Genomic DNA, 13,425 nt, shown 5'->3' on the forward strand with positions numbered 1-13,425 from the left:
TTTCCGGGGGGAAGGCATATCTATGAACGCCTTTATTTTCTCAGGGTTGGCTTCCACTCCGCGGGAGCTGACAATGAAACCGAGGAACTTCCCAGACGAGACCCCGAAAGTACATTTCTTTGGATTTAGTTTCATCCCGTACTTTCGGATCACGGCGAAAGCTTCCTCAAGGTCGTCACTGTGGTCCCCGGAGGTCTTGGACTTTACCAACATGTCGTCCACGTACACCTCCATGTTCCTCCCCAGTTGGTCCTTGAACATTCTGTTTACCAGACGCTGGTACGTCGCCCCAGCATTCTTCAAACCGAAAGGCATGACCACGTAACAGTAGACACCCTTGTCCGTGAGGAAGCTGGTGTGTTCCTGGTCCGCGACATGCATCTTGATCTGGTTGTATCCGGAGTACGCATCCATGAAGGATAAGAGTTCGTACCCGGAAGTAGCGTCTACCATCTGATCGATTCGCGGGAGAGGGAAACAATCATTTGGGCAGGCCTTGTTTAGGTCCGTGAAGTCAATGCACATTCTCCAGGACCCATCGGGTTTCGGGACCAGAACTGGGTTGGCCAACCACACGGGATAGTGCGACTCCTGGAGAAAGCCTATGGACATCAATTTGTCCACTTCAGCTTTGACGGCTTCAGCTCTCACTGGATCCAGCGGCCTCCTCTTTTGGCGAATTGGAGTTGCAGATGGGTCTATGTTGAGTGCGTGGCACGCAACATTGGGATTAATCCCCGTCATATCAGCGTGGCACCATGCCAGGATATCCTGATTATCCTTCACAGTGGCTACGATCTTATCTCGAACGGCCGACGGCAGGTTTTTCCCCACCTGAATGACCTTGGTGGGTTCTCCCGGGTTGAGGATCACCTCTTCGACTTCCTCCATCGGCTCTATTGCTTTCTCGATTCCCACTCTTGGGTCGAGTTCGTCAAAGTATGCCTCCTGAGCACCCCCAGTTTCTGGTGAGTCTTCCGCCAAAGGAATGGCAGCAAACGTCTCTTGGACCGTGTAGACGGATCGGACGGAGACGTTATAACAGCTCCGTGCACTTCTTTGGTCTCCTCGGAGGGTGCCAATACGCCCATCGTCGCATGGAAACTTCAAACATAAGTGGCGTATCGAGGTTATGGCCCCACAATCGATCAGGACCGGTCGGCCTAAGATGGCATTATATGCCGTGGGGCAATCGACCACCACGAATGTGCTATGCTTGAAGGCACAAGCGTCGCTTTCTCCTCTGAGGGTGACTGGAAGTTGAATTTCGCCTAATGGAATGAGTGCGTCCCCATTGAAACCTTGAAGCTGGATGGGGCATGGGGCCAGGTCTGTCTCAGTCAATCCGATCGCGTGGAAGGCCGCTTTGAAGAGGATGTTCACGGAGGTTCCGTTATCGACCAATATCCGTGAGACCTTCTTATTGGCAATCTGGGCTTCCACCACGAGGGGATCGTTGTGGGGGAAGTGCACATGTCGAGCATCGTCCTCCGTGAAGGTGATGGGAAGATCCATCATTCGGGGACGTTGAGCAGGTGGTTGAACCATGGCGCACATCTCCTCGGCGTGCTCTAACTCCCTTAAGTACCTCTTCTGGGAGTTGCGGGTGCTTCCGGCAAGGTGTGGTCCTCCGGAAATGGTGGCGACGTGTCCGTCAACGGGTGGCGGAGCAAGGCCGGGCGGATATGGGTTGCCTGGTCCTGGAGCCAACAAGGCAATGGGCGCAGGAGCGGGTGGAGCAGGAAGTGCTGGGAACTGAGACCTGGGAGCTTGGGGGTGACCGGTTCCAGGAGTGCTAGCAGCCCCCTCTGTCCCGGGGAATATGCAGCTCCGTGAACTACCCCCTGTCCGGGATAGATAATGGGTATCCTCACCCACTGACCGAGGTGTCCCGCTCTTGCCAGGGACTCGATCTCATCCTTCAGCTGAAGGCACTCATTCGTGGTGTGCCCCACGTCTCCGTGGAACTCACACCTCTTATTGGAGTCTCGCGGACGCCTTCCTCCGTGAGACACCTTCGGGGGCTTCCTGTAGTTGACCATACTACAGGTCGCCCGATAGACATTCTCTCGCGAGTCTATCAAACTGGTATATTCCGTGAACTTGGGCTCATAGTCCTTCCGGGGTTTCTTTGAATGGTCTCCCCGGTTGGAGTTTCTTCCGCTTCGTTTGCTCCGCGATTGGCTCAAATTTCGTTCTGGGGCTTCCGCTTGCGGCTGCGGCATGCCAGGAGCGATACTACATCCGGTTTGTACTGCTCCGTACCCAGAGAAATGGGTTTGACTCGGCGTCTGAGCAGACGCGGAAGGCCCATACACACTTGGAGTGAATCGGGCTCCTGGAAGCGTGAGGGCTGGTGCGGGAGCTTGCGAAGCAAAGCTCGGCGCAGTCACGGAAGGCGTTGGAGCCGGGGGAACTCCAAAGGCCTGCTGGTAGGCATCCTCAAGGTTGATGATTCCCTGAGCTTTTGACATGAATTCGGACAGCGTTTCTGCCCGTCTCCTTTGCATCTCCCCCCATAGCAGGGAGCCGACAGTAAGGCCCGATTGAAGGGCGATCAGCTTCATGTCATCGCTGACCTTGGTTTTTGCAGCAGCTTCCATCATTCTCTGAATGAAAGCTTTGACGTTCTCAGTGGGTTGTTGCTTGATGTTGGTTAAGGAACCAACCTCCATGTTGTGGTCGCGGGCAGCAATAAACTGCCTCCTAAATGCAGACTGTAGCTCCTTCCAACTGTGGATTGATCCGGGAGCTAATCTTTTCCACCAGTCCTCCGCGGACTTGGTAAGGGTGAGTGAGAAGCACATGCATTTGGCATCCTCACTGACACGCGCCACTTGCATCATTTTATTGTATTTAGCTAGGTGGGTACGCGGGTCTGTCCTCCCATCATATAATTCTATGTGAGGCATTTTGAAGTTATCCGGGAGGGACGTTTCCGCGATCCTCCTAATACATGGTTCCGGGTCTTCCTCCTCAGAGTCTGACAGGGCCCCACTTTGCTTCCGGACCAGCTTGGTCAAGGCAGCAATCTGTTCCTCGAGCCTCTTCGTATCACTTTCCGGGAGGTCACGTCCCCGGAGCTTGTCATTAATATGATTTCGGAGGTCATCTCCGCGAGGCCGGGCCTTTTCCCCTTTGGCCTTTTCATACTTGGCCTCCAACCTTCTTCTTAGGTCCACCGTGGACCAGCTATCTTCGGAGTGCGAGTTTGCAGTCCGACCGTCCTGATTGACGGAATCACTGGGGCGGTTGTTCCTTCCCCTAGGCCTGGGTGCCTTAGCACCGGGCCCTTTAGGCACAGAGTGCCCCCTTGGGGCTGAAGGACGTCTGGGCTTAGGAGCGCCAGAGACCTTCTGCGTGCGGGGGGGGCAGTCGGCCTGGTGATTCACGCCTTTAGGAGGTGCAGGGGCGTCAGCGCGCACAGGCTCTCCAACTTTTTCTTTGCCCTTGTTAGGGGCGGCTTTGGATGGTCCAGCAGCGGCTGGATCCGGCATGGGGGCATCAGCACCACCTAGAACAGAGGCATCCTCGTCTGAGTCGCCTAGATCTTCGAACTTACTTTGGAGGCGTTCCATCATGCGTTGCATTCTTTCGGAGACGCGCTCCTGCTCAGCAAGCTTGGCCTTAGTGGCCACCAGTTCTTCGGCTACTTGGACTAGTTCTGGGTCCTTCTCATAGTAGCAGCCGTCCTTGTAATAACCGTCTTGGACATACTCTTCTTCGTCTTCTAAGTATGTTGTATCTTCGGTACTGACCCGATCCTGGCGGGATGTCGGGTCTTCACCTTGGTAGTCTAGGGGTTCGCTTTGCACCACATCTTCCATCACGGTATCGGGGTTGACCGTAGCATTTTTGTCAACAGCGGATTTTCTCGTAGTCACCATCTCTTTAGCACGAAGTGAATACAAAAAACGTACACAGAAAAAGAGCTGACTAACAACTTCCTACAGCTCTCAATGAAAGCACCAAAATGTTTACCGAGTTTTTCGGAAACGAATAACTAACAGAATAATAAAAAGATAAGAACTGTAGAAATGCTGAAATGTAACTAAACAAACAGTGTTTTTACGTGGTTCAGGCGTTAACAAGCCCTAGTCCACGAGTCGGTGTTATTATACTTGGGAAAGGTTACAGTAAGATGGCTGGTGCACAAGAACTTCACACACTCACAGTGTTTCTCTCGGGTTCTCTTGAAGAAGATGAAGCTAGAGAGATTTTAGTAGAGTTTTTGCTATATGATTTGTTCGTCCCTCTTCTTGTAAAATGAAGGGGTCTTTATAGCTAGGGTTTTGGATTAGGGTTTTTCTCTACGTACATGAGTCTTAATTACACCAACCATAAATAGGGATACAATTACTGTAGTAGCATGGCTACAAGACTCTATGTGGGTATATTTACGTGAAAGTATGGGGAACACACAAAGTCAGCCGTCTTTTCCAAGTTGTCAGCGGAACAGTAGGCGAAAAGGTACCCTTAGGCGTGCTGGGATGTGTGCGGCTTTGACCGTTTGGCTTTGTTCCATGCGAGGCACGGAACTGCTTCCGCGGAGACCACTCGAAGAGCTTCTCCTGGAAGGAGCTTCCCCGAAGGATACCCCTTCGGGAGTCCGGGAGAGTTGACGAGTTTCCGTATTGTGTTTGCTTGGAAGAGTAATCCGGACACTAAACGGGAGAGGCGAAGCCTTTCTGTTCATCCGCGAGCTCTGGTCACCTACCGTGAAAGACATCGATAATTCTGCTTCCCCGAGGTCATCAATCTAAACGCTATCCGGAAATCTGGATAACACAAAAGATTATATATTATATGTTTAATAAATATTAAGTTTAACTTTAATTAAATTTTATTTAAGTTATAAAATATATGGTTTTATTATTTTTAAATAATTATCATTGTAAAATATCTCAAAAATATCTTATTTTAATTTGTTTAATTTTTTATTTATTTAATTTTATTTGAGTTTAAGTCATTTTTACAATCTACCGTCAAATATAATAATATTCCGTTAAAGTTAACAAAAAAATAAAATAAAAAACTGTTAAAACCATAAATTTCCGTTATCTACGCATGTTTTATATAGAAGATAAATAACCATGATTTGTTATACCTACATATTAAATCAAATAAATATTTACATATATTGCACATGTTTATATTTAAATACCAATTTTCATAATGATAAAAAAGTTTTTTGAATATTTTTATTGTTATTTTTTTATAACTTATTTATTGTTACAATGATAGTTTAATAATTCAATATTAAGTCCCATATTTTTTAATTTAAAATAAAAAAAGTGAGACATGATAATCAATTGCACCAATCAATATCAGGTGGTGTTGGGTACCATAGATACCGTATAACGATGCTTTACAAGCCAACATTTCATGTCTTTTCTAATTTCTATATGGGTTAATGAAGATGTTCTTTTCCGAAAAAAAAACAAAAAAACAAAGAAAATACCAAATATCAAAAAATAAATTTAAAAATAAAATATACCCAAATATACCAAGAGTAACGATACGTGCATTCAAAATATACACCTTAATTACACAGTGACATGACAATTTTTTCAATCAATTACATTTATTTAAATTGAAACCCACTTTTTCAAAAATGAGTGTCACACCACTGTGTGTAATTTTTGGAAGCAAACTCATATTTGCTACAAGTATACCAAATAAACAAACAAAAAGGCAAAGATACATGGGGAAGGGTGTCAACAGCCAACACTGCTACCACTTCCTCCATGCTCGAGCGGAGCTCCCCGATCAACCATGCTACCACTGTTTTATTAGCTAAGAAGATGACGACACTCCATGAACCCACCCAATGACAACATTGAACAGAACAAGGAAAAAACAATCCCAACCATTCTTCCAATGCACATACCTACCTAGTCCTTCCATGGCTAAACCCCAATAAAGCTTGCCAATGCTCCACTTCAGGTGAAAAACCCAACTCGACTAGTCAGTTTGGAGGGTAATAGGTGAGTTTGGTGGGTGTGACTGCGAGAGATGTAGGGATGACAGAGACTAATGGTGCCCACGGTTGAGGTTCTTTTCCTAGCAACATGAAAGAAGAAGAACAACAGTAAAGATGTAGAATGACACTAAAAGCTCAATACATTTTTTTAGCTACCCAAATGACTTGGGAAATTTCACTATTTATGCTTAATAGTCTTTACTATTACCAAAAAATACCACCACTATTTACTCTTTCATTTTGATGCTAAAGATTCCTCATCTACCCAAAATACCCCTCCCATTATATCAAAAACACCAAAACCTTATATTCCTCTATCTTCTCTCTCTCTCTCTCTCTCTCTCTCTCTCACACACAAAACCCTCACTAAAACCCACGATTTGTGCCAAATTTCTTGCTGAAATTGTTGTTAGCCATCTCTATTGTCTCTATAAAGATCAAAATATCAAATGCAACATCCATTTTGAGGGATTTTTTAGGAGAAAAAACATGGGTAAAAAGATTGCTCATTTTTTTGTGATGGGTATTGTTTGTTTACTTTTTTGTTGGCTATTTCAAACAAATCTGAGCCCACAATATGCATTTTGGGTTTGTTAGATTTCACAATATGCATTTTTCTAGGTTTTCTGCATTTTCTGCAACATTTTTGCTCGATAGGAGCTCAATAACAGCTTGATAGGTGCTTGATACTATGTAGAAGACGGTTAAGTTGTGAGGTTGATGTAGCTCGACAGTGGCTCGATAGGTATAGCATTTATTTCTTGATGGTGCTCGATAGGAACTCGATATGGGTTCAATTGGACCCTAGACTATTTGGTTTAGTAGTTTTTCGATATGTGCTCGATGAGAGATCAATAAGGGCTCGATAATAGGCAGATGGTGTAGGTTCTGTTAAGATCTCGATGCTGCTTGAATGTGGCTCGATATATGGTGTTCGATGGTGCTCGATTAGTGTTCGATATGGGCTTGATGAAATGTTTGGTTAGAGTTATGTTCGATTTAAAAACTTTTTGCTCGATGTAGGATCGATAGAAGCTTGATGTAGGTTATGTTATGATTAATGCCCTAAAAGCATGTAAATACATTTTATTGAATTGTATAAAAAGAGCAATATTATTATATAATTGAATATTATAATTATTGTTGAATTAATTATATGATAATATCAAGAAAATTCCTTATTCATTCATGAGAACATGATCTTGTATTAGTACAAGAGAATTAAGATCATATATAATGAATAAAATAGTCAATAACATATTAAAGTAAGGAATCTTTAATGAATGGTTACTATTGCAGTTTACTAAGCATACAAGATGCAAGTCATCTAGATTCAGATTATTGATATGGATAGACATCTTAGTAAATGTTTTGTATATAATAGAGATTATACATGACTGGACTAATAAGAATTAATTATCTTTATAAACTTACTGTTTCACATAAAGATTTGATTCTTATCATAATAGATGATCATTCATAGATCAGTCTAAATCCTGAGTATTCATGAACTCATGTTTGTATTTATTGGATCTTTTGATTCACTCGTTAAGGTTTCTTAGTATAATGAGGCTAATGACTTTTGTTTTGGAGATTCAATATCATGAATGGCTGGGAACATGCATTATAATAATGGAATCCATACTTTCCTAACTGATCAAATAATTGGTTCCCTTAAGGGTTAATTCTGAAACTGGATAGCTATTGAGCTCAAATCTATAATTTCATTATAGATTAATTATTCACTAGGGAATTAATGATACTTAAGGATCAAGAGGTAATTAGAAGGGTAAAACAGTGATCTTAACCAGCTCTAATTAATGAAGCAATAAATGGAGGATAAAATTACACTTATTGATTATATTAATAGGCTACAAGAGAAATTTCTGTAAATATAATACTATGAATACTTAGAGTGTAATTCCATATTTATAGTGGAATAATCATGGAATTAATAAATAAGGTTATTGGATTAAAGAGTTTGATTAATAATCCGGTTTATTAGAACTTCGTATTATATGTCCATGGTCCCCAGATCACATCTGTTCTACACTATCAGGGGTAAGGATGTCAAAAGAAAAATTTGTAGAGAAGACTTAATTGCAAAATAATTAATTTTCAAGACAATGAAACAATTATGTGATAGTTATGGGTAATTGATTAATTATGAATTAACTAATTATTTAACTATATAGTTTTTTATTTGGAAAAATTATATGTTAAAATAAATATTAATCTTGTTTGGATTAATATATAAACAGATAATAATAATTATATTATTTAGAATAAGTTTTTTCTTTCTTTATTTAAAAGTGATATTTTAAGATAAATTTAATTTTGAATTAATTGATATTTATTTTGGGAAAAATATATTGTCTTAAATAGTAATTAAATAAACAAATGAAAAAATAGGGAAAACCCTAATGTGGCTCACGCCACTCACTGTACTGCACAATGAGTGGCGCCACACAGGGATATTTCTTATATTATTTTTTTATTTAATTATTATTTTTTAAATATGATTTAAATTAAATGGGTTATTACTGATTAATTTTATTTTAATAAAAATAAAGATTAATTCAATTAGATAATTATCTTTATAATCCTAAAAAGAAATTGTTGTTAGACAGAGACTCTCTCTCAGAAACAGAAGCGATAGATTTTACTAAACAAGAAAAACTATTAAATTCCTCTTCTTTCTATCAAACATCTCTGGATCTCATGTGTTGAGTACATCTAGAGAGTCATAAATCACCTTTTTGATTCCTATGTGCCCACACATGTCCTTGTGTGTTTGAGGATTGGTCTGGAAGATCAAGGTGTGAGTCTTTAGAACTTGGATAAAAAGATCATTGATTTTATACAAAAAGATTTGAGTGTTGGGAATACTTATACAGGATCTTGTTTATTTTCATGTAAATCTTATATTAAACAAACTAATATAAGACAACCTTGGACATGTTTCTCAAATTTAATTCATGCAAAGATAATTATAAGAACACTTACATTATTGTGCATCAGAATGGTAGAGTCCTTCCTTCAGTTTCTCTAACCCTTGTATCCTTTCTGTTGCAGGGTATCACCAAGAAACTGAACCGTTCTTCAATTTTCTTCACAACCTTCCAAAGTATCCTTAGAATCACCTAGAATAGAGTGGACAATTCTCAACACATGAGATAGATACAGAGAGAAGAAGAATAGAAGAGAAAAATTGAGGCTTAGAAAATGACTTATGCTGTGGAAAGATTCTAAAACCCTAGAATATAAAAAATAGATTTTCATATCATCTTTTTAATCTTCTAAACATTTGTTTTCAACTCTCACTTAGCATTCCTTTTATATGCTCAATTAGGTTACTTATTAAACTAAAAAATCAATAAAATAATAGCCAATTATCAGCCCTAGGTCGAAATTCCCATGGGCTTTAGGCCCGTGAAATTTCTCATTTAATTAATAAGCTTGTTGGACTTAAAATCAAGGCCTGTATTATTTTCTATTGATTAATTATTTAAATCCTTTATCAAATTAATTATTTATAATTTGAACCTTGATTTAAACTTATTTATTAATTTAGACACCAATTTATCTTAATTAATAAATTTGCGTAATTTCTCTTTTCTTCTCAAAATTGTATAACTCTGTGAAACTATCCAAAATTAACCTGGTGAACTTTGATAATTCTAATTGATACTTAAATCAATTAATTGAGACTATCTAGATGATTTTATCCAAAGTACAGTGGGGACTATGAGCCTATGAAATCAAGCTCCAATAAGTTATCATAAATCTAACAAATAAATTTACTAATTTCTTAATTCCACATGACTTCACTAAAGACTCGAAATTGCACTATTGAATTCATAGAATGCTCTATAAGCAATATAGTTATGTTACTAATTATCCATTGTTACAACCATAATTGTCACTCAATCCTCTATAGACGGTCAACAATGAGATAGGACTAAAATACCGTTTTACCCCTCATTGTATTTTATCCTTAAAACACTTACTTCTCTGTAAATGATATTTCAGTAAACTAATATTAATTACTGAAATGAGATCTCTATCATTTAGCACCTTGAACCAAACTAAAAGGAAACCATCGTTTCACTTCTTCATTAGAAGTTATAGATGTTCATATCTATGATTAACACTCCCACTCAATTATACTATTGAGTTCCAAAGATGTAAGTATGGGCTAGTCCGTAGTGTAAGTTGGTAACGAATAAGTCAAAGAACTCAAATAATACAATCAGTTAGAATACTAACCACTCAGAATTGAGATTGAATTGACTATATGATATGAATAGAATAAATAATAATTGTATGTTTACTTATCCTATCTACTGTCAATATTGATCTCGTCCGATGTAATAAATACATCTGATCTTATCTACTTTGCTAATGTTCTGGAAAGAACATAACACTATACTATGTAAGTAGATCATATCGTAGATTGGCAAGTCAGTGTAAATCTTGTGCACTGACTAATCTTAGGACTAACTTATTTTGAACATATAATCATATTTATATTTCAATGTGATTATGTCACTATAAATAATGATTAGCTATATGCTCGAGATTTAATAGAATTTTATAGTAAACAAATAATCATGAAAATAAAACATGTGAGCAAAGTGATTGACCAAGTCAAAAATTGATTTGTATTCTTTTATTGATAATAAAATGAGATTACAAAGAAATTGGGTTTTAATTAGGGCATAACACCCCAACATCAAGGACATTTGATAGGCTACAAGTGGTAATCTCTAATCTAATTGAATGTGATTTAATATATATATATATATATATGTATGATCTTGGTTGATATTAATAATTATTAAAAAGGGCCCATTCCTGATGCGTATCTTTGATTTGCTCTTTTAATACCGACAGGTTCGATTATAGCTCGATAGATTTCTTTTTGAAAGCTAAAAAAATACATTTTTTTAACAATTTTTTTGTTTTTTTCATCATAGGTTCCATTTTTTACGTTGTTGTATCTTACAATGATGTTTTGGAAATTGAAGGGAGGAAGTGGAATTTTAAGGATGGTCAAGGCATAGTGATACCAATTGAGAATGATGTAACGTACTTGCAACTTCTTGACATATTGCACAAGGAACTTCGTGTTGATAAATAAATAAATGAGTTGAAATTGGAGGTTCCTTGCACATGCGGCGACCAACCGTTTACACCCATCCATGTTGAAATTGATCTTGGTGTCTATGCATTCTTAGGAATAACAGTGAAAGAAAGGACTGCCTTGTGTTTAACTCCTGTTAAGAAGATTGTCATTTCAGATCCATATTCACTCCCTGTCCAGTGTTAATAAAGTTCATAGTGAGGTGGGCATTTTTGTTCCAGAAAGAGATCTTATGGGAGATCTTGTGGCAACTGTTGGTGTTGATCCTGTGGGTACTGTTTGACCTGAGGGAGATCCTGTGGGAGGTCTTATTGGTGACCGTAGGGACAACCAGTATGAATACGACCCCTAGATGAATGATGATCTAGTAGCTAAATTTAATTAGGGGTTGGGGTATGATTCAGAGGCATATTATAGTGCAGAAGTGTCGATTGACAAGTCTGATGATTTGCAAGTCGAACAAGTACAAGAACAGACAGTACGTTCTATTGCACGGGCGAACCTACCAAGTCAAGGACTCCGGACACCTGGGACCAGCTCTAGTCATCCTGGTAGAACAGAAGATAACATTACATAGAACATTACAATATTTTCAACAGAAGATCATAGAAGATGGAGTGCTCCCATGTTTACGTAAGAAGATATTATGGCCTTTGCTCGATCACATACCTCCTATTCTAGTGCACCTTTGGGAGAAATACACCTTGGGAATACTTTTGAGAACAAGGTGGATTTAAAACCAAATCAAATCTCTTCACAATGAAGAATAATTTTGAGTTCTTGGTAAAGAAGTCTGGTATTGATGTTTGGTATATCACATGCAAGGATCCTGACTTTGGTTGGAGATTAAGGGAGAAAAAAGTAGTGCGGTCTTCCATGTTTGAGATCATTGTTTACAATAGTGTACATACATGCTCACTAGAAGTGCAATAGAAAGACCACCATCAAGCAACACCTTATTAGGAACAAATATGCTACTGAAGGCACTGGCTACATGGAAAACAACATAAAGGAGGATATGAAGAAATCTTTTGGGACCGATATGAGTTATATGATGCATGGATATGCAAAGAGAATGCACTCAGTTATGTCAAGGGGACACCTGAAGAATCCTACTCCAAGTTACCTTCTTACTTTTACATGTTGCAGCAAAAGAATCCATGTACAATAACCGGTTTTATCACAAAGGATGATCGATTTCTTTACTGCTTCTTCTCACATGGAGATTTTAGAAGGGGATTTACATCATGTCATCCAGTGATATGTGTGGATGGAACTTTCTTAAAGATGAGGTATGGTGGCCACATGTTGTGTGTTGTTGCATTGGATGCGAATAGCCACATTTACCCAATTGTGTTCACGTTGGTGGATAGTGTGAATCACAATTCCTAGAAGTATTTCATGATGAAATTGAAGGAAGTCATAGGAGTTGTTGATAATCTGGGTTTTGTATGAGACAGACATGCTAGCATTATTCATGCTCTTGAGGTCATCTTCCCTGATGCCTGCCACGGTGCATGCTACCAACATATAAGTATGAATGTAACCGCTAAGTTCAAGATTGATCACTGTCACACGAAGATGTGGAATGCGACATATGCATTTCGAAAGTCAAAATTTCACAAGTTCTTTAACAATATAAAGCAATTGGATCCTTCCATAGGTCAATATCTTGAGGGTATGGCCTTTGATAAGTGGACTCGTTCTTACTTTTCTTGCAATCAATACAATATAATTGCAAGCAACTACGCTGAAAGCTTTAACAACAAAACCAGAGACGCAAGAACCTTCCCAGACATTACTTTTGTGGAATTCATTTGTTTCACACTTCATTCATGGTTTGTTGGGCACCGTGATTAGGTAGAGAAGTGCACATCCAAATTATTACCACTAATGGAGAAATATTTGGTAGGTATTGAAGCTGATGCAAGGTACTTGAAAGTCCACGCTCTTGGACAGTTCAAATTTCATGTGGTAGACCTAGATGGAGATGGTGATGTGAATTTGATGAGCAAATCATGCTCCTGTGGCATGTTTCAGATTATAGGGATACCTTGTGTTCATGCATTGGCTGCATCCATCGACCGAGGTGTTAGCATTTACTCATTGTGTTCCCCATTCTACATTACTAAGATGTGAAGGGATTCGTATAAAGAAACAATTTACCCAACTGGCAATGAGGACGAGTGGACAGTTCCCGAGGACATAAAGAATATGCAAGTTGGGGTACCCATTGACAAACAACCAGTTGGTCGATAGAAGAAGAAAAAGGTAGGAAGAATGAAGCAAAACGTTA

This window comes from Humulus lupulus, chromosome 3 (assembly GCF_963169125.1).
Source record: "Humulus lupulus chromosome 3, drHumLupu1.1, whole genome shotgun sequence".
Classification (NCBI taxonomy): Eukaryota; Viridiplantae; Streptophyta; class Magnoliopsida; order Rosales; family Cannabaceae; genus Humulus; species Humulus lupulus.